Raw genomic sequence first — 21,788 nt, 5'->3', positions numbered from 1 at the left:
TCCAGGCACTCCGGTTTCCTCCCACTTTCCAGAAACGTGCATGTCAGGTTAATTGGCCGATCCAAATTGTCCCTAGGCGTGAATGAACGTGTGAGTTGTCTGTCTCTGTGTGCCCTGCGACTGGCTGGCAACCAGTTCAGGGTGTCCCCTGCCCACTGCCCGAAGACAGTTGGGATGGGCTCCAGCACCACCCGACCGTAATGAGGATAAGCGCTGTATAAAATGAATAGATGGATGGATGCTATTTTCGAAACTAAAATTGTGTAAATTATATCTAAATACATTATTATATGACTTTATTGAGCCGGTGCTTGATTCTTAAGACTGATGGGTCATTTTTGTCTGTCCATTGGTCCCGCCTCCTAGGGTTTGATTGACAACAGTTGTCGTTCTTAAGTAAAGCGCTTTCGTGAAACTTAAAATGGATTTTGATTTTTTTTTTGAATGAAGTGTTAAAATGAATTGAAATACATTTTAAATAATTTTTTATTCATGATAAATATAAAAATGAATAGACTTTAGGGCGGCACGGTAGCTGACTGGTAATGCGCATCCCCGGCACATTTCTGAGGTCATGTCTTCCTGCACAGAGTTTTCATGTTCTCCCCATGCTTGCGTGGTTTCCTTCCACATTACAAAAACATCCAATTTAGGTTGATTGGGCAGACCAAATTGTCCCTAGGAGTGACTGAGCAAGTGAGTACTGTGTCATTGTGTGCCCTGTGACTGGCTGGCAAACAGTTCAGGATGTCCAGTGCCTACTGCCCGACGGATGTGCTCCATCACCCCCGCGACCCTACTGAGGATAAGCGGAGCAGATGGATGGATGGATGGATGGATGGACTATGGATGAATAGACCTTAAACAAAGAATAGCACTTGCATATTACACAATAATGACATAAATAGCTACATTACATAGTTGCCTGTTATTTTATTTCAAAATATCATTTATTTTATTTTGACACTCTGGGGCTTCCATACCAGCTTATATCTTCATCGCTAGCTAGCTAGCTGATTTGATAGATAGATAGATAGATGGATGGATGGATGGATAGATGGATGGATGGATAGGTCCGTAGACTTAACCAATGTACTACCAACTGATAAAAGTATAGCGCTAGACAGAGATATATAAACATGTCAAGCAGGAGCATTAGCATTAGCATTGCTAACAGTTAAAAAAGGAGCAGTTGGCTGCGAAAAACACTCCCGTCACCTCGCTCACAGCGTAACACAAGAGCGCTTGTGGTTCTTCCCAACAGATGGACGTGTTAGCTCGGCCCTCGCAGTGTCATTTCCACAAACATTTTGATTTATTTTTATAGACGAGAAAAGCCCAAAACGACTAACAGTTGGCGGGAGGATGCTAGTAATCGGCGCTTTTGAAGCAAATAAGAAAAGCAGTCCAACATGACCGTGAAATCCGCAGAATGCCGTTACAAAAAAAAAGGCGACGTTGGTTGTGGGTTACGCAGTTTTCGTTTCACTTTCCCCTTCGTCGAGAAAGAGAGGCTGCGCCCGAGGGCCGTCACGGCTAACCCTGCTACAAATGAGTCGGCGTCGTTTTTCGTTTTGTTTTTTCCTGCCGATGCCGTGTCGTTCCTCATCGATTTGTTTTACTCGGACTGAAGCGTTTCCCTCTGGCAACATGAGAAAACTGCCTGCGTTCAGTAAATTGAGAGGAAAAAAGCATTTTAGATACCACTTATAACGCACAACTAACTGTCCGTCGCCGTCGTGTGAAAGACGTATCTCAGGTTTGATTGTCATTTATTTATATTTCCAGGAAAAAACGTATTTTTTTTTGATTGCTGAAAGAACTGTTTCTTAATCCAATTCAAATATAATGCTAAATCAAGCAGACATGAATTCTTACAAGATTTTTGCAATTTTGTTGCGCTGCTTTTCTGGTAACTGTAGGCAATCCAGAAAAGCAGTTTTCTGTCCGATTCAGTTTTTCTGCAGTTCTTGCAAAAAAATCGTATAGGAAATTTCTTTGACCAAATGACAAAAAGGATCAGACCTGAAACAATTGTTTTCTCAAAGTTCTAACATGTGTCTCCCATTGATTATTTTGTAAATTTAATTGGAATTATAGAGGAGATCAAACAAAATAATTGATAAAATGATATTTCAAACTCTTGTCATTCATTTTATCACCACTAAGCACCCTCTAATGTCGTGATTGCTAACTCGAGTCACCTGGAGCAATCACGTGGACGCCCTCTTATTGGCTAATTTCCCCCTTCTTAAGCACGCTACTCCCAGACCTCTTCGTCTGAGGTTTACGTTTGTACCCTGTATGACTCTCCTGATTACCTGTTCCATCTTGATCTGTTTACCTGATTCTGCCTGCCTCCGATCTGACCTGCTTCCGTCCCACGCTACGATCTTCTCTCCAGCCCCGGTAAACTTGACCTGCTAGACTTCCGCACTCCAATTGGCAATGTGTTCCAAAGCTACTTTCCCGGCTCCGCTGCTGACGTCCAACAGCCATCGCGTCTCCCGCTATCCCTGTACGCTTCCCTAAATAAAGAACTGTAACGAACGCTCTGGGGTTTCCTGTTCTGTTCTGGTCCTTCTGACAGAATCCTCAGACCAGAATGGACGCCGCGTTCGTACATGTGCCCCCTGACGACAACGAAAGCCAGAACCAGCAGCGCATTCCCCCTTCCGAATGTGCAGTTCAGCAAGTCGCTTCCGATGTGGCGAATCTGGCTCAGCAAGTGAGTCAACAACGGCTCGAGCTTGATCTGTTGGGTCAGGACTGGTCCTATCTCTCCCAAATAATGGTCCGACAAGCCACTTCATCGGTGCCCAACACTGACAGCGCTCCTTCGACCTTTCCCAGTTCATTCGGTGCAGGATTCGGTGAGCCGCGAGTGGGCGCGCCAGAGAAGTTTGGGGAAGATCCCGCTCAGATCCGCCCGTTCATAGTAAATTGTAGGTTAATATTTGACCTCCAGCCCCGCAATTTTGCTACTGAAGTAGCTAAGCTAGCGTTCGCCATTAATCATCTCACGGGAAGAGCGCGTCTTTGGGGAACGGCCGCCTACGAGAGGGGTGCTACGGCGTGCACGTCATTCAACCTTTTGGCTCAAGAGCTGACAAAGGTATTCGACTAGGGTTTTTTGTCGGTCGATTCCTCCCGGTTGCTTTTAAACATTCGCCAGGGTAGGCGCACTATAGCAGATTATGCAATTGATTTCCGTACGCTTGCGGCGCAAAGCCACTGGAACGAAGAGGCGCTGGTCGACGCCTATTTACATAGTTTGGGTGAAGATCTCAAAGACGAATTAGTGTCACACGCTACCCCGGGTACGTTAGATGAGGCGACTGAGTTGACCGCCCGCATTGACCACCGGGTTCAGGCTTGATGACAAGAGTGGGGAGGTCTTAATCGTATCGTTACCCGCCCGTCTTCTGAAGTGGGTAACGTACCGAACCCCCGGGTCCCGGTCACCCCCATCGTAGAAAAGATGGAGGTGGACCGGGTCTCTCTTTCCCCCGAGGAACGCCAGCGAAGGTTCATTGAACAATTATGTTTATACTGCGGTGGCAAGGGACATTGCGTGGCCACCTGTCCAGTAAAAGGCCAACGCTCGTCGGAAATAGGGGGTGTCCGATTGAGCTAAGCCCTCGTATCTGCTCCCAAAAACGCTAGACCCGTTATCCAGGCTTCTCTTTACCTCTCCGATTCTACTCAGACTGGCCCTGATTGACTCTGGCGCTGAGGTAAACATTCTCGATCTGTCCCTCGCCCGCAGGTTAGGTATACCTGTTAAGACACTCCCTAGTCCTATCTCGGCACAAGCGTTAGATGGGCACTTGCTAGGCTCCGTTTCCCAAATAACGCTCCCCGTCGAATTAAGACTTTCCGGTAATCACAGAGAGAGGAAGTGTTTTCACCTGCTGCACTCCCCCAGTCAACCTATAGTTCTTGGCTACCCCTGGTTGGTCCAACATAATCCACACTTTGATTGGCGTTCTGGCTCGATTTTGGAGTGTGGTATGGACTGCCATCAGACCTGCCTGCGCGCGGCCTCTCGACCAGATAGTTCAGTTTCCCCGAGGCCTCCACCCGACCTGTCCCAGGTTCCGGAGTGCTATCATCACTTACGGGAGGTTTTTAGCAAGGCTAAGGCCTCTTCCCTGCCACCCCATCGGCCTTAAGACTGCGCAATTGATCTCCTGTCAACTCCCCATCCGGGTCAGCTCTATTCCCTTTCGGCTCCCGAGAGGGAGGCCATGGATAAATACATATCAGATGCCCTGGCGGCTGGCATCATTCGACCTTCTTCTTCGCCAGCGGGAGCAGGGTTCTTCTTCGTTGGGAAGAAGGATGGATCCCTCCGACCTTGCGTCGATTACCGGGGACTCAACGAAATCACGGTAAAGAACCGTTACCCGTTACCATTACTTGCTTCTGCCTTCGAGGTACTTCAAGAGGCTACAATATTCACAAAACTTGATCTCCGTAACGCCTACCATTTGGTCCGAATCCGGGAGGGAGACGAATGGAAGACGGCGTTCAACACCCCCACCGGCCACTACGAATACCTGGTAATGCCGTTCGGGTTAACCAACGCTCCTGCTATCTTCCAAGCTCTGATTAATGACGTGTTACGAGATGTCCTGAACCGTTTTGTTTTTGTATACCTGGATGACATCCTAATCTTTTCCAAGTCCCAAGAGGAACATCAGAAACACATCCAGCTCGTCCTCCGTCGCCTCTTGGAGAACTCCCTGTTTGTCAAAGCCGAGAAATGTGAGTTCCACTCCAAGGTTGTGTCATTCTTGGGCTACATAAAAACCGAAGGGAAGCTAGAGATGGATCCATCCAAAGTATCATCTGTCACTTCCTGGCCCGTTCCGGAGAACCGTAAGAAGCTCCAGCAATTTCTTGGTTTCGCCAATTTCTATAGAAGGTTCATCCGTAATTACAGTTCAGTGGCGGCTCCCCTCACAGCTACGTGTACCAGCCCTTAGGACACTTTCCGGTGGTCCCCCGCAGCGGATGAGGCCTTCAATAAACTTAAAACTTGTTTTTCCACGGCCCCTATTCTTCTGGTGCCAGACCCCGCACGGCAACTTGTGGTTGAAGTGGACGCTTCGGATTCAAAGGACCAGAAGATGCACCCGTGCGCCTTCTTCTCCCGTCGGCTATCCCCGGCTGAGCACAACTACGATGTGGGGGATCGTGAGTTGCTGGCCATTAAGTTAGCGCTAGAAGAGTGGCGGCCCTGGCTGGAGGGGGTGACAGTGCCGTTTGTTGTCTGGACTGACAACGAGAATTTAGAATACATCCATTCGGCCAAGCGACTAAACCCACAACAGTCGCATTGGTCTCTGTTTTTTTGCCCGCTTCAATTTCACCCTCTCCTACAGACCCGGCTCCCGCAATGTAAAACCGGACGCCCTCTCTAGACACTTCCAGAAACCCGAGGACCAACCCCAGGGTCCGGCTAACATTCTCCCAGCATCACGCATGGTTGCAACCGTCACATGAGACATAGACAGGCGAGTACTTGAGGCCCAAGCTAGAACAGCACTCCTTCGAGCAGGCAAGTCCCATTCAACTGGGGCTAACTGACGTCGAAGGCCCGCTCCGGAATATCAGGTGGGCCAAAGGGTTTGGCTCTCCTCCACCGACCTACCGCTGAGGGTGGAATCCAAGAAGCTGGCGCCTCGATTCCTTGGTCCATTCAATGTGGAGAAGATCATCAACCCCTCAGCGGTCCGTCTCCGCCTGCCAAGATCAATGAGGGTTCATCCCACCTTTCATGTTTCCCGGATTAAGCCCGTCCGCCAGAGCCCATTGGCACCCGAGACTCCTCCTCCTCCGGCCCCACGCATGCTGGAGGGGGACCCAGTCTACACTGTTCGACACCTGCTCCGCTCCCGACGCAGAGGACGTGGACTCCAATACCTGGTCGACTGGGAGGGATATGGCCCAGAAGAGAGGTCGTGGATCCCCACCCGGCAGATCCTGGACCGTTACCTCGTGAGAGAGTTCCACCAACGACACCTGGATCAACCAGCGCCGCGCCGTGGTCATCCCCAAGGGCCTTCTGCACGGTCACCTCCAGACCCACCCTCTGCCGCCCCTTCGGATGCTGATGAGGGGGCTTCTGTCCATTCGGACGAATTTTAGGTTCTGTATTGTTTTGACTCTCTGTTTTTTGTTATGTTTTGTTTTTTCAGTTGCCTTGTGTCTCGTCACTGATCGTTGGATTGTTTATTCCTTTTTTTTTGGGTTGTTGGAGACGTGCCTGTGGATTCAGTGACTGCCGAGGACTTCCGGTGACTTGCCTTGGTTCCCTCTGGGTGACGTATTGGAATATTTTTTTTTGCCTTTTGGATTACTTTTGACTTCTGGTTTTTGCCCTTGGAATGCCTGCATTTTTTTCTGCTTTTCCGTTTTTTCTGGAGTACCTGTCGGCCTGCCCGTGGATTACTTTTTGATTTGGGGACTTCTGGAGCCCTCCCTTGAGGGGGGGGTTCTGTCGTGATTGCTAACTCGAGTCACCTGGAGCAATCACGTGGACGCCCTCTGATTGGCTAATTTCCCCCTTCTTAAGCACGCTACTCCCAGACCTCTTCGTCTGAGGATTACGTTTGTACCCTGTATGACTCTCCTGATTACCTGTTCCATCTTGATCGGTTTACCTAATTTTGCCTGCCTCCGATCCGACCTGCTTCCGTCCCACGCTACGATCTTCTCTCCAGCCCCGGTAAACTTGACCTGCTAGACTTCCGCACTCCGATTGGCTACGTGTTTCGAAGCTACTTTCCCGGCTCTGATGCTGACGTCCGACAGCCATCGCATCTCCCGCTAGCCCTGTACGCTTCCCTAAATAAAGAACTGTAACGAACGCTCTGGGGTTTCCTGTTCTGTTCTGGTCCTTCTGACATCTAATTTCCCAGTTTAAATCAAGTCATCCAGCCGGTGGCCTTGGAGGTTGCTGGTTCAAGCCTCGGCCGGGTCATACTTAAGACTTATAACATTGGTACTCATTGCCTCCCTGCTTGGCGCTCTGCATTAGGGGTTGGAATGGGGAGGGTTTGGTGGCGGCACAGTTATGAGGTGGTGAGATCAGTTTGCATGTTCTCCCCGTGCTTGCGTGGGTTTCCTCCGGGCACTCCGGTTTCCTCCCACATTCCAAAAACATGCTTGTCAGGTTAATTGGCCGGTCCAAATTGTCCCTGGGAGTGAATGAGCAGGTGAGTTGTCTGTCCCTGTGTGCCCTGCCATTGGCTGGCAACCAGTTCAGGGTGTCCCCTGCTCACTGCCCGAAGATGGCTGGGATGGGCTCCAGCATCCCCGCAACCCTACTGAGGATAAGCGGTGCAGATAATGGATGGATGGATGGATATATATACTGGACTGTCTCAGAAAATTAGAATATTGTGATAAAGTTCTTTATTTTCTGTAATGCAATTAAAAAAACAAAAATGTCATACATTCTGGATTCATTACACATCAACTGAACTATTTCAAGCCTTTTATTATTTGAATATTGCTGATTTTGGCTTACAGCTGAAAAAAACTCGAAAATCCTATCTCAAAATATTAGAATACTTCCTCAGACCAAGTAAAAACATAATTTTATAACAGCAAAACTAAATCAAACATTTGAAAATGTCCATTGATGCACTCAGTACTTGGTTGGGAATCCTTTTGCACGGATTACTGCATCAATCCGGCGTGGCATGGAGGCAATCAGCCTGTGGCATTGCTGAGGTGTTATTGATGCCCAGGATGCTTCGATAGCGGCCTTCAGCTCATTTGCATTTGTAGGTCTGGTGTCTTTCATCTTCTTCTTAACTATACCCCACAAATTCTCAATGGGGTTCAGGTCAGGGGAATTAGCAGGCCAATCAAGGACAGTGATGCCATGGTCAGTGCACCAGTTACTGGTGGTTTTGGCACTGTGGGCAGGTGCCAGATCATGCTGGAAAATGAAATCCTCATCTCCATAGAGCTTTTCAGCAGATGGAAGCATGTAGTGCTCTAAAATCTCTTGGTACACAGTTGCATTTACTCTGGACTTGATGAAACACAGTGGACCAACACCAGCAGCTGACATGGCTCCCCAAACCATTGCTGACTGTGGGAACTTCACACTGGATTTCAAGCAACTTGGATTTTGCTCCTCTCCAGCCTTTCTCCAGACTCTGGCGCCTTGACTTCCAAATGAAATGCAAAACTTGCTTTCGTCTGAAAAGAGGACTTTGGACCACTCAGCAACTGTCCAGTGCTTCTTCTCCATAGCCCAAGTCAGACGCTTCTTCCGTTGTCTTGAGTTCAGAAGTGGCTTGACCATGGGAATACGGCTATTGTAGCCCATTTCCCGGACACGTCTGTGAACTGTGGCTTTTGATACCTGGACTCCAGCTTCAGCCCACTGTCTTTGAAGCTCCCCCAAATTCTGGAAGACGCTCTTCTTCACAATTTTGTTAAGGCTGCGGTCATCTCTCTTGGTTGTGCAGCGTTTCCGGCCACATTTTTCCCTTCCAACAGACTTTTTGTGGATATGCTTTGAAACTGCACTCTGTGAACAGCCTGCTCTTTGAGAAAATTCTTTTTGTGTCTTACCCTCCTGATGGAGGGTATCAATGATGGTCCTCTGGACAGCAGACAGATCAGCTGTCTTCCCTATACTTGTGATTTAGTTTACTGAACCAAGCTGAGTGTTTTTAAGGCTCAGGAAACCCTCGCAAGGTGTTTCGAGTTAATTAGATGATTCAGGTGATTAGTTGAATAGCCTACTTGTATACTTTTTCATGATATTCTAATATTTTGAGATAGGATTTTTGAGTTTTCTTAAGCTGTAAGCCAAATTCAGCAATATTCAAATAGTAAAAGGCTTGAAATAGTTCAGTTGATGTGTAATGAATCCAGAATGTATGACATTTTTGTTTTTTTAATTGCATTACAGAAAATAAAGAACTTTATCACAATATTCTAATTTTCTGAGACAGTCCAGTATATATATATATATATATATATATATATATACACACACACACACATACATTACGTGTTTCTCAACCCTCATGAATAGTAAGACGATCAGACATAACTTCGAGACGAGTGATATCATCTTCTTATCAAAAGGTTAATCCTGTCGAACACATGAAATCACTACCAAATATTATTTTACAGCCACTTCTAACTGGGCTAGCCTGGACCCAAAATCATCCGTAAATTGCTTGAAAAATAACAGCTATTACTGTTGTGCATATTGTAAAATTGAAAATATTAGCATCAATAGACATTAAAAGATACAAAATAACACAAAACAAACAACACAACACAAAAACTGAATCATAACGAGGCATCATTATCTGGATCTTTTGGACGTAACTTGACTAGCCATGTGTTCAAAATTTTAGGGCGAAAGAAAAACAGCTAATGCCTTTTGACATTGCCTATTTTGAAATAACTAAACAGTAGATGCTTTTTTTGCCGTATGCGTAACCTAGTATTACCGCTTTAATTTTAACCAAGTCTAATAGGTAACTGAGCTCATCAAAATATTAGCACAACGTCAACAAAAATACAAACTTACATCGTACAAAAATAGAAATGTAACGTAGCATCAGTATTTACTCGTGGACACTTTCCAACTTTACAGAGTCTTGGCCCGAACACTTGAATTCTGACTTAATTCTTAGCATCATCATTTACTTGTGTAAAAGATTTCAGAGCTGCAACTTGATTTCGGAGTTATAGCTAGCATCATATCTTGAGTTTTGACTAAGTCAAGTAGCTAACTGGGCTAAACAAAACTTGAGCAAAGCGCTCAGCCTCGGAGTGATAACACAACAACGTATGAAACTGAAATTTAACATAAAAGCATTTATTTTGTATTTAGTATCGTTTAGCATTGAAAAACAGTACATGACTTTTTTTGTCATATTGTCAATGCTTAACCTAGCATTAGCGCTTGTGTTTTCAGGAGTAGCTAACTATGGTAATTAAAATATCAGCATGATGTTGGAAGATACACTGTAAGATAACACAGCATTGATTATTTGTACACTTAACAGTTATTACCGTTTAGTATTGCCTATTGCTAAATAAAAAAAACAGTATCAAACTTTTTTCCCACTTTTTTCCCACCATCTCGAATGATAAACGACTTTTTGTCAGCATCGCTTATATCATTCAGGCGGTTCTAAATCAATAGTGTTGATGCTTGTGTACGCTAGGACGAAATGCTAACAGACAGGTGTTGTTGTTCGGGTCAGGCCAATGTATAAAAGAACAGGTCAGCACATTCTATACGCATTTGATAAATAGCGCCGCTTGCTAAAATGTCATCTTTGCGCCGCAGGTGAGAATGGAAAAAATAAAAGCGCTGCTGTGTCTACGACTGGAGCGCTAGCGGGCTAGCGCGGCTTCATGAATATTTATGGACCGGCAGCTGAAGGTCAGCTCCGCCGGGAAACGCCGTGCCGACAACGCTCGGCTAACCCGGCACACCATGCGCAGACAACAACGCTGTTGCTAGCATTACCAAAACTACGACAGTTATGAAAGTCGGAAATTACGGAAATAAACATTAAAGTTAAGTGGAGGTTTGCCATTTCAAAAATTTTGCTCCTTTCAAGTAAATTTTTCTCGTTTTAAGAACATATATTTACCACCTTTTAGATAACACAATTTTTAAGATTATTGTTGTTTTTTTAATCAAATTTCTTGAAATAACAAAAAATGTAGTTAAAATGAGCAAAATTGTTGTGGATAGAGGTTCCTTCATAACCCATTACTTTCCCTTCCCTCCTGAAGACTGTCAAACAAGAAAACAACAAGTCAAATTGGGGTTAGCTAATTTGGGAATTGAAAAATGTTGCTCATTTCATTCATATTTTTTCACATTTTACAAAATTTGATTTACCACCTTCTAGATAACACAATTTAGAACGATGTTATATATATTTTATTAGCGAAAGAATATTAGATAGCTTTCAAAATGATAAGAAATTATGTTTGTAGCGTATTTTTTATTTTTTGCAGATAGAAAAATAATTTATTTTTGCTGAGTTCCTGTTGACAGGCAGAATTTTTCTCCAGAACACAACTGTCGAGTTTCAGGGTCAATCCTCTTTCTGTCCCTTTCCCTTCTAAAAATATGTCAGTTATGAAAGTCAGTATTTACGAAAGGAAACGGGAAGTCAACTTGGGGTTATTTAGTTTGAAACTTTTCCTCATTTCAGGTATATTTTTCTCATTTCAAGAAATTGAATGTAGCACCTTCTAGAAAAAAAAAATCAGAGACTATTTTCTTTATTTTTATTTACAGAAATAAGATCAAATATCTTACAAAAAAGAAACATTATAGTTATAAATAGCTACATTTTCTGCAGAAGAGGTGTGAAATTGTTTCTGCAGAGTTGCTAATTATGGATAGAGGTTTCTCCAGAACCCAAGGGTCAAGTTTAAGGTTCAATCTCATTACTTCGTTCCCGACCTATGATTTTCCCTTTTTTAAAATGGAATAAATACACAAAACTCAAATAAAAATTGAATAATAAATGTAAAATGAAATATGCAATTGAATATATAAAGATGTAAAATCAAATAAAAATCTCTCTCTCTCTCTCTCTCTCTCTCTCATATATATATATATATATATATATATATATATATATATATATATATATATATATATATAAAGATTTGCATTTCACTTGTTACGATGAACACAAGTTAGTATAGTCTTAGAAAACCAGCAAGTCTTTTTGACGTCTTTTGCCTTCCAATACCAAACCGAAACCTCTAGGAAACTATACCAAACCACAGACAAATTATATTAGTGTACATGTACAATTACAGTGTTACTATACATCGTTCCCCATTCCAAGACATGACGGGGGCTGGGCAGAGGAAGGTGCTAACCACTGGGGCTTAATTACCTGAGGATTAGGACACATTTCACCGTCTTGCATAAGATGGCACCGGTAATGATGAAACGTTGCCTCCTCTTCTGAAGGCAAAGGCTAAACAAAAACCGGGCAGGTCTTTGGCGGGATAACCCCCCAGGGATGTGACGGCTGTCTGAAGAATGCTGACCTTCAAACCTTTCTTCTTTTTTCTTTTTGCAAATGTAATTACTGTCACTTATTTCCCCCGCAGTTGCGGTGCTTTCGCGGATATAACAAGTGGGGTCATTTGCCAAGCTGTGTTTTAAGAAACATGTGGGGAGCACCGTGGGGACTTAAGGTTGGGGGGGAGCTAAAAATGTCTAATAAATGACTGTCACAGGGCTCAGTGAAAATAATATAAATAAATGATTTTTAAAAACTACTTAGAAATGTGATGTTGCAGCACTCGTTTCACAAGGACCCTGAATGCACTACATTTCCATACGCAATTGCAACCCTTGAGTGAAAATAAACATGATTAGAAGTGACTCTACTCGAGTTGGCAAGAAAAAAAAGTTGAAATCCGTCATCTGGAAGCATTCTGGGTCTGAGCTGTCGGACGTTGAACGAGACAAGTTTGGAAAAATGTGTCTGCTATAACTTTTCATGGATTTTGAGTTTCTTATTTTTACATGTAGTAATAGGTTTTAGGGGTTTCTTTTGCATGGAATGTAAGGACAGTTGGACTGATGACGGGATGGAGATGTGATGTGAGTGAGTGAGTGAGTGAGTGAGCGAGTGAGTGAGTGAGTGAGTGAGTGAGTGAGTGAGTGAGTGAGTGAGGGAGGGAGGGAGGATGGATGGAAGGAAGGAAGGAAGGAAGGAAGGAAGGAAGGAAGGAAGGAAGGAAGGAAGGAAGGAAGGAAGGAAGGAAGGAAGGAAGGAAGGAAGGAAAGAGGGAAATAAAGATGGAAAAAATGAGGGAAATAAAGATGGATAAAAGGAAGGAAGGATAACTTTAAAAATAATGGATGGGTGAAAGGGATGTAATTTAAGGAAGAATAATGGATTGCTCACATGGATGAAATGTAAGGATGGATGGGTTTTAAGAATGAAGGGATAGGATGGATGGATGAGTGTAAGTATGGCTGATTGAAAAAAATGGATGGACGGATGCACTTTTTCAGCACCCCACAAGTGTACATTTGTTTCTCTTCTATCAACTCACGAGGACATTTATTAAATCCCCACGTTAAAAAAAGACCTCTAAAAACTTGACTAGATTGAGTTCTTAAATCCCGGAGACTCTCCGTTGCGTTTGATCAATCGAGCAGTCTGAAGGACATCGAACCCCTCACCAGACCCCCAAATACACGCACCTCCTACCGCAAACAATTGACCGGATGGGGAGTGTTTGTATGGGTGCAGGAGGCGTGTCCAGGGGGCCATCACCTGGCCCCCCCAACAAAAACAACCACAACTGTGGCTGTCTTAAGAAAGTAATCTGAGGCCGGAACTTGTTTTATTTTCTCGCACCTGCCTCACAGCAAAGCCAAAACATAGTGTTAAATTTCACCAATGCATAAAAATATTTTTTATTATATATATATATATATATATATATATATATATATATATATATATATATATATATATATATATATATATATATATATATATATATAATTTGACGAATGTTTTTGGAGTGAGCTGTCTCAGTCAGACTGTCAATAAAAATGTTGTGGTTCACTGATCCTTAAAAATATTTTAAGACAAAAAGGGAAATCATAAATGTAGATTAGTAAATGAAGTAATTAGTACAAATAATGATGAAATAATAAAATAGGTCAACTTATCATCATTAAGACACATCTTGTTTTAGGTGAGACTGCTAGTTTTAAATGTCTATTTTTATTTTTCCTAAAACCAACTATTAAATAAACGTGTGCTAAATATATTGTGATTTTGCGACAGGCCCAAAGGCAGGAAGCAGGAAAAGGCTAGGTGCTCAAAAACAATTGGCATTTATTAAAAAAAATCATCAACAAACAACAAACAATCGATCAAAAACAAACAATAAAAATGCGAAACCAGGACCAAAAAAAGAAACCTCATAAATCTGGATAATCCTGGAAAATGTGATGGGTATTTTGACAGTGAAAAATCAAAATAGCCCGACACAAGTTTCTTTCCAAAATGTCCTTATGAAGTTTGAAGTTAATTAGGGACAGGTATGGGGCGGTTGGACATTACAGCAATAAGGTGCCCTCTGGTGGATAGAAGAGCGCCAGACCTTAACAAAATAATTGTTATTAATTTAATACGAACATTTACTTGGATAGGAAAATAATAGTGGTGGAAAATTTTGCACAGTTTTTTGTTTTATTTTACTTCAAAAACTAACGTTCTATGAAATGTAGATCAAATGTAGTAAAATAGGAAAACCTTTTTTTTTATTTTATTTGATTAATTTGTTTGACGTTTTTAAAATCTAATCATCAATCATTGAAAAAATTAAAAGCAAAACATACTTAAAATTGTCACATTTGTGGGTGTGATTTAACTTTCAGAATGGCCAGAAAAAGACAATTATAATTTGAAACTTGACAGTCTGTTCTTGTTTTAAGAAATTGAAAGCAATTTCAAGCGAGACATTGCCAAGAAACTGAAGGTCTCCTACAAGGGTGTGTGCACCTCCCTACATAGAACAGCACAAAAAGGCCCTAAACAGGGTTGAAAGAAAAGTGGGAAGATGATAAGTCTCTATTCTATGTCATCTACCTCAGCACGGGCTCCCCCCAAGGCTGTGTCCTGAGCCCCTTGCTGTTCACCTTGATGACACACGACTGCGTCCCTAGGTCCGCCACAAACCACATCGTGAAGTATGCTGACGACACAACAGTGGTGGGCCTCATCAGGGACGACAACGACCTGGCCTACAGAGAGGAGGTGGAGCAGTTGGTGGCCTGGTGCAGGGACAACAGCCTGGTCCTGAATGTTGACAAAACTAAAGAGATCATTGTCGACTTTAGGAAAAACCAGCCCAACCATGCCCCACTTTGCATCAACAACAAGGCTGTGGAGGTTGTCAGCAGTATCAAGTTCCTAGGGGTGCACATTACAAACAAACTCACCTGGTCCGTGAACACTGCATCACTGGTTAAGAGGGCACAGCAGCGCCTGTACTTCCTGCGGAGGATGAGGAGAGCCCACCTGCCCCCACCCTCCCTCATCACATTCTACAGGGGCACCATAGAGAGTATCCTGACCAGCTGTATCTCTGTGTGGTGTGGAGGCTGCAGCGCTACCGACTGGGGTAGTGTGAGGAGGGTAACGAGGACAGCAGAGAAAATAATCGGGTCTACACTTCCCTCCATTCAGGACATTGGCCAGAAGCGCTGCCTATCCCATGCTAAAAACATTATCGGGGACCCCTCTCACCCCCATCATGGACTGTTCACTCTGCTAGCCTCTGGGAAGAGGTACTGCAGTGTGCGGTGCAGGACCACCAGGTTCCGCAGTAGTCTAGTCCCCCTGGCCATTAGACTGTTAAATGGTCAATCTAACATATAGTTAACCTAAATCTTAACGGCTGCTAATCTGACTTTTTGCACTACTGGCAGTTCTTTATAGCTTGCCACTCCTTGCACATTTGCTCTCTGCACTATTGTACTTACAGCGTTACTGTTACAGTGTTAATGTTACTGTTTACCTGACTTGTTAACCTGAATGCCCATTTTGCACATCTGGTTAGCTACTCCTCTTGCACTATCGGCACTATGGTATGGTAAAATACTATACGTAGCCATAATACAATACAACTTTTACTTATATCTGTACATTCGAGGAAACTGTGCGGGTCAGATGTATCGACATTTCGTTCTGTATACACGTGTACTAGAATGACAATAAAGTAGATCTGAATCTGAATCTGAATCTGAATCTGAGGAATAGACGCCTTACAAATCCTCAACTAGCAGCTTCGTTAAATAGAACCAACAGAACACCAGTGTCAACATCTACAGTGAAAACGCAACTCCGAGATGCTGGTATTCAAAGCAGTAATATTGCCAAATAACAGAGACTTTGGCTAACTAATGAATAAAAGTGTAACTTTTCGATGGAAAACTCCAAATTATCTTGGTAGTGTATGTGTACAAAATAACAAAACTCAATTCATCCATTTGCTTGTGCACAATGTTGTGCATCCGCCATTACCCTTATGCTAGATATTCTGATGCCACAAAGCACTGTGGGGCTTGTAGTACAAGAGAAAAACTCCAGCTTCCTCCCCAAAAAAATCCACATGTTGGTTATTGGTTATTGGTTAAATTCTTTGGAACAGGTCCCTTTTCTATTCTGCCCCGCAGAGCAAAAATGCCATAGTCGTATCTATCCATATACAGGATAAGTCCATGCTTCTGGCAAGCTACATATGTGTAAAACTTAGCAATGGAGTAAACAAGCACAGTATGCTGTTTATTGTGGTAAGTTACATAAATCAAATGACCTTTTATTGAATGTCAAATGTTAAATACAGAAATTACGTTTATTTTTGTACTAATGGTGCTTTTCCTTGCTCTCCTGATCGACATGCTCAAAAATAATATGTATCAAGTATTGTTGGTGTTAAGATACACCACACCACCAACAGGCCGGCAAACTCGAGGACCCTAGACCTGTTCCTCAACACCTGCACCTGACTCTGATTCTGAACTCAGTATTTAATGACTGTGCCATCAGCAAAAGATTGAATTGCTAAAAAACTACATGTATATGGGATTTTTTTGTGTTAGCATCCAGCACGCAACCATCTTTAAAGGGGGCTCCAACAGGCAGAAAAACTTGAGGACCCCACCCCTATTCCTCATCACCTGTACCTGACTCTAATTAGAATCTGAGTACTTAACGCTGCTTTCTGTTGTTGACTTTTCACACATTAACATAGTCATTGTGGCCATTTATAGACTTAGAATGATTCTGGGCGGGATATTTGTGTGGGACCTCAGCCCATAAGTGTAGAACTTTTACAATCTGCAAAACACCACAACACTTTGTTATTTGGGAGTGGGTTTATTATATATGCGTATGATAACCCTCACATAAAACTTTGCAAGAAAAAGAGTAGTTTTTGTACTTTTTGTATTTCCTCAAAAATAACGTCCGTAACTTTTATTTTATTTAAGAAAAATGAAACCTTAAACCATGAACTGTGAACCAAACAATGGGTTGCATTTCCTCAATGTTCTCCTGATGATTAACAACAGTCAATGAATACAGCTACAGTGGGTTCTGTGCGTGTGGCAATGGAGGTACTGAAAACTGCAATTAGTTGTTTAACTCATTTTTCTCTTGTGCTTCTCCAAGCATAGTCTCGCGGCCCACATAAAGTAATGTGGTGGGTCACATGTGGGTGGTTCGAGAAAATCTCGCTTAAGTTTTTTCTATAGCTGGATCTTACAGGGGTATGGACTGTGCGGACAGCAAAAGCTGTTGAATTATTGCTTGTCTTTTTTAGTTCCTAATCTCCATCTTGATTATACCTGTTGTCGCTCTATTCTGGTCTATTCTAGTCTTTCTGGACTTTGACACCTGTAATTCAGAATATGCTGCTTGTTTTAAAGTTTAACCGTCATTTGGAGAAGGAAAAACGTGTTAGAGTTTAGCTGACAATAGCGGGCATGTCGTTGGCAGAAGCGGTCATGAAGAATGGTAGTAGCCTCCACCCGTCACGTCCAAACTAATGAAGCCATCGCCACGGCATGGGAAGAAAGACGTGGCAAGGTCAGACAAGCTAAATGTCTTTCTGCTCCTTTGAGGGAAGAGGTTGAATTGGGGGTCACTGGCCGGCTCGGCCCTCTTCTGAGTGACGTTAAAGTGGAAGGGGGCGCGAAAAATTCTACTAGACCTCATGTGCTACATTTTGATGGACTACGTGCATGGGTGATGCATCGTAAAACCCCCAGGCCAAAATGAAAAAAAAAAAAACATTCTGGTTGCGCCTGCTGAAAAAGCAGTTATACAAGAATTATTGATTCCTGAGACACTTTAGAATTACAGACTTCGGGGTGGTTGGAAAATAACAACATGCAGAAATCTATGTAATGGCCTCATTTATGACTAAAGAACAGCATCATGCTCACCGATATATATATATATATATATATATATATATATGTATATATATATATATATATATATATATATATATCCATCCATTATCTGCACCGCTTAACCTCAGTAAAGCGACTGGCTGGCAACGAGTTCAGGGTGTCCCCTGCCCACGGCCCGAGGATAGCTGGTATGGGCTCCAGCACCCCCGCTTTACTGAGATTAGCACGTGTGCGGCACAGTTCTGAGGTCATGAGATCAAATCTCCCTGTGTGGAGTTTGCATGTTCTCCCTGTGCTTGCGTGGGGTTTCCTCTGAGCACTCCAGTTTCCTCCCACATTCCAAAAACATGCATGTCAGGTTAATTGGCTGGTCCAAATTGTCCCTAGGTGTGAATGAGCGAGTGCGTTGTCTGTCTCTGTGTGCCCTGCGACTGGCTGGCAACCAGTTCAGGGTGTCCCCTGCTCACTACCGGAAGATAGCTGAAATGGGCTCCAGCACCCCCGCGAGCCTACTGAGGATGAGCGATTCAGATAATGGATGGATGGATGGATAGAAATACACACACATCGTTATCCTCGCTTAGGAATATGGTGGTAACTAATTGCTGATTGAATGATTTTAATGGTTTTACTGACAATTCTCACAAGTGGAAGTTGTAAAATCAGTTTTATTTTACATTTCACTTTGCAAACCCCACCTCAGAACATATCTGCTGTAGTAAGATTTATTTTTCAGCTTTATGGAGACATTTGACAGATTTTTTTAAATATAATTACAAATGTACGTGCTTTTTCATGTAAGATAACATCAACACTGCAGTCCAATTTGTAAAGTTGACTAACCCCAATACAACCGACCACCCCACAACCCTCGCCCGTCCCTTTACTCTCAACATTTTTACTGCAAGTCCCATTAAGAGAATAAAATAAAATAAATGCAATGTACATTTTGTCATATATGCGCGCAGGCAGGCAGAACAACAGACGTGCACGCGTGCGTGCACACGTTACAGAACCGAAGGTGCGGTTCGGATAGAAAGGGTGGTTTGGGGAGGGGTAATGTTCCAAGTCGTATATAATGCATATTGCAAGGTGCTTACCATGCTGAAGACAATGCAGTAGGTCCCGTTTGGGTCCTCACTTCCCAGGATAAAGCTCCCCCACGCGAGGATTTTCGCCTTATTTCCACAGTGCACGACACGCGCGATCTTGTAGCATGGAACGGTATGGGGGTGAGATAAACGAGAGAAAATTTGTCCTCCCCGTGCGCACAGCTACAGAGGATTCAAAAAATGAGATGCAATTTGAGGGTGATGTCCACGCACTCCCACGCGCGTGCGTCAACACGTCCACGTTGCGCGCGTGAAGATTCCCGTTTTTGAGTCAGGGAGGAGGTGATGAAAACGAGGCGGGCATGCAGGGGAGTGTCAAGCCGCTTCTGTCGCTTGTATTGCTTCTGCTGCGGCTTGTGCTTCTGCGTGCGTGTGTGCGTGCGTGCCTGCCTGATCCACGCTCGCTAAGCACACGGAAGGCACACAGAGAAGGGGTGCGCGTGGACGCCCCCTTCGGGGCGAGGAGGCTCTGCTCTCTCAGTGTGGAGTCTCGCTCTCTTTTCCTCTCTACCTGTGTCTATGTGTGCATCTTTCTTTCTTCTTTTTATTTGATTCTTTCTATCCGTTGCTTTCTGTGACCCTTTTTTTTCTCTCACTCTCATCTCTTCCTGTTATTTTTATGTTTCCGACTCTGTCTCTTTCTGTCCCCCTCCTCTCTCTCTCACTCTCTCACTGTCCCTCGCTCTCTCACTATTTCTACCTTACCCCATGTGTTTCTCTCTCTCTCTCTGTCCCTCGCTCTCTCACTATTTTTACCTTACTCCATGTGTTTGTCTCTTTCTCTCTCTCTCCCTTTCGACGTGTCTCTTACTCCCTCTCTCTCTCTCTTTCTCTCTATGTCTCTTTCCCACTCTTTCCATCACAATGCATCACATTCAAAACAAGATGTTGTTCATCATTTGGGACCTATACCAATCAGCTTCTAGTGCCACCTAGAGGGTGGGGGTGCAGACCAATCCCCCGCCATCAACCATAACCTTTGACCCTTGCTGTTTGTAAGGTGAAGACCAAAACCAGCATATGTCCAGCTCCCATCTTTTGTCCCACTTCTAAATCCGCTCGCTCATCACTCGTCACCCGATCGGACGGTCAAAAGTCCATGGCCCTGGAAACGTGTTTGGTCGGCGGGCCCCCCCAGGGCGGAGGCCCCCTTGTGGGGGGTGAGCTTCAGTTTTCTAACTTGTTGCATTGTGCAGCAAAGGAGATAATCCGGGCGGGGCGATCCAAATGAGACGGCAATGTTGACGATGCTTTCAAATGTAAAAGTGGGGAATGTGGGGGGGGGTCATATTATTTATCCCACTTGTGATGTGGGAATGTTCATTTTCGGCACGGTGCCTCCACAAATTGAGCTCTTTTTCAAGGGAGGCGCAGCCAGAAGCTGGCTTTTCCATGTTAGGTTTGTATTGGATCTCACTTAGGGCACCATTGGGGATGTTTGGAAACCAAAAAAATCAATCAACCAATCATTTGTAGTTTACAAAATATATTACAGTATTTTCCCAAGTTAAATCCTCCAAAGGAAAGGACAAAGCCGTCTGTACTTCCTCAGAAGGCTGGCGTCCTTCAACATCTGCAAAAATCTCCTGCAAATGTTCTATGAGACTGTTGTGGCAAGTGCCCTCTTATATGCGGCAGCGTGTTGGGGAGGCAGCGCTAAGAAGAAGGATGCCTCTCGTCTTAATAAACTGGTGAGGAAGGCGGGCTCTGTTGTGGGCACAGAGCTGGACAGCCTGACAACTGTAGCTGAGACAACTGAACAAGCTGTGGTCAATCAGGGACAATTCATTACATCCACTTCACAGCATCATCTCCAAAGGGAAGAGCAGCTTTAGCGACAGACTGCTGTCACAGTCTTGTTCCACGGACAGACTGAGGAGATAATTTCTTCCTCATGCCATGAAGCTCTTTAACTCCACCCGGGGGAGTAAAAGCCCACATTAAACCCCACCCCCACATTTGCATATTACCCTATTCTTATTACAGTGTGTATTTTCCGTAGCACAATTTAAATACTCTATATCAACACGTTATATTGGGTATTTTTGTATTCTATATCTTTTATTTTCTTATTTTATTTTTCAACACAGGGATACTGCTGGAAGTGTGAATTTCCCCATGGGGATGTATAAGGTATCTATCTATCTATCTATATATCTATCTATCTATCTATCTATCTATCTATCTATCTATCTATCTATCTATCTATCTATCTATCTATCTATCTATCTATCTATCTATCTATCTATCTATCTATCTATCTATCTAAAATTAATTTTCAATAAAAAGTGGGCAAATTGGGTAAAAAAACAAAAAATAACAACATTTTTAAAATGTAGTAACAACCTCACTACCCAAACCTGACAGGAAAGTACATTTCGACAGGTTTAATAGGGTTCAATCTGGATTCTATATTTGGCTAGGGTTCACTTAAAAACGACATTGCTAGTAACACTTATTAAGTAATAATTACAACCTCATAGAAATTAAAATCAAATCCTATCAAATTTGACTAACATACATTTCAAAAAGCTCAAATTAGGTTTAAATCCGGTTTAGATTCAGAATAAGTTATTTATAATGGACAATACTACAACATATTTAGCAAGGTCTACGCTCCAAAACATTCAAAATAATTTATATGTAAGATTATAAATGTACATTTCATTCCAAAGCCTCAAATTGGG

The 21,788-nt window shown here is 43.3% G+C and overlaps 1 protein-coding gene across 2 annotated transcripts in view; it reads right to left on the bottom strand.

Moving 5' to 3' along the window:
* tenm4 (teneurin transmembrane protein 4) overlaps nucleotides 1-19,412 on the bottom strand; it is a 287,914-nt gene extending 268,502 nt beyond the window's left edge. For both annotated transcript variants that reach the window (XM_088346405.1, XM_088346406.1), the window contains exon 1: nucleotides 19,090-19,412. The gene's annotated coding sequence lies outside the window, so the exon portion shown is untranslated. The remainder of the gene's footprint in view (nucleotides 1-19,089) is intronic.
* Between the last annotated feature and the right edge of the window lie 2,376 nt (nucleotides 19,413-21,788).

This window comes from Urocampus carinirostris, chromosome 10 (genome assembly GCF_059441175.1).
Source record: "Urocampus carinirostris isolate Australia breed hairy pipefish chromosome 10, RoL_Ucar_1.0, whole genome shotgun sequence".
NCBI classification, from domain to species: Eukaryota; Metazoa; Chordata; class Actinopteri; order Syngnathiformes; family Syngnathidae; genus Urocampus; species Urocampus carinirostris.
Note: the sequence above shows the minus strand (reverse complement) of the source record. Positions and strands in the feature narration are given on the sequence as shown.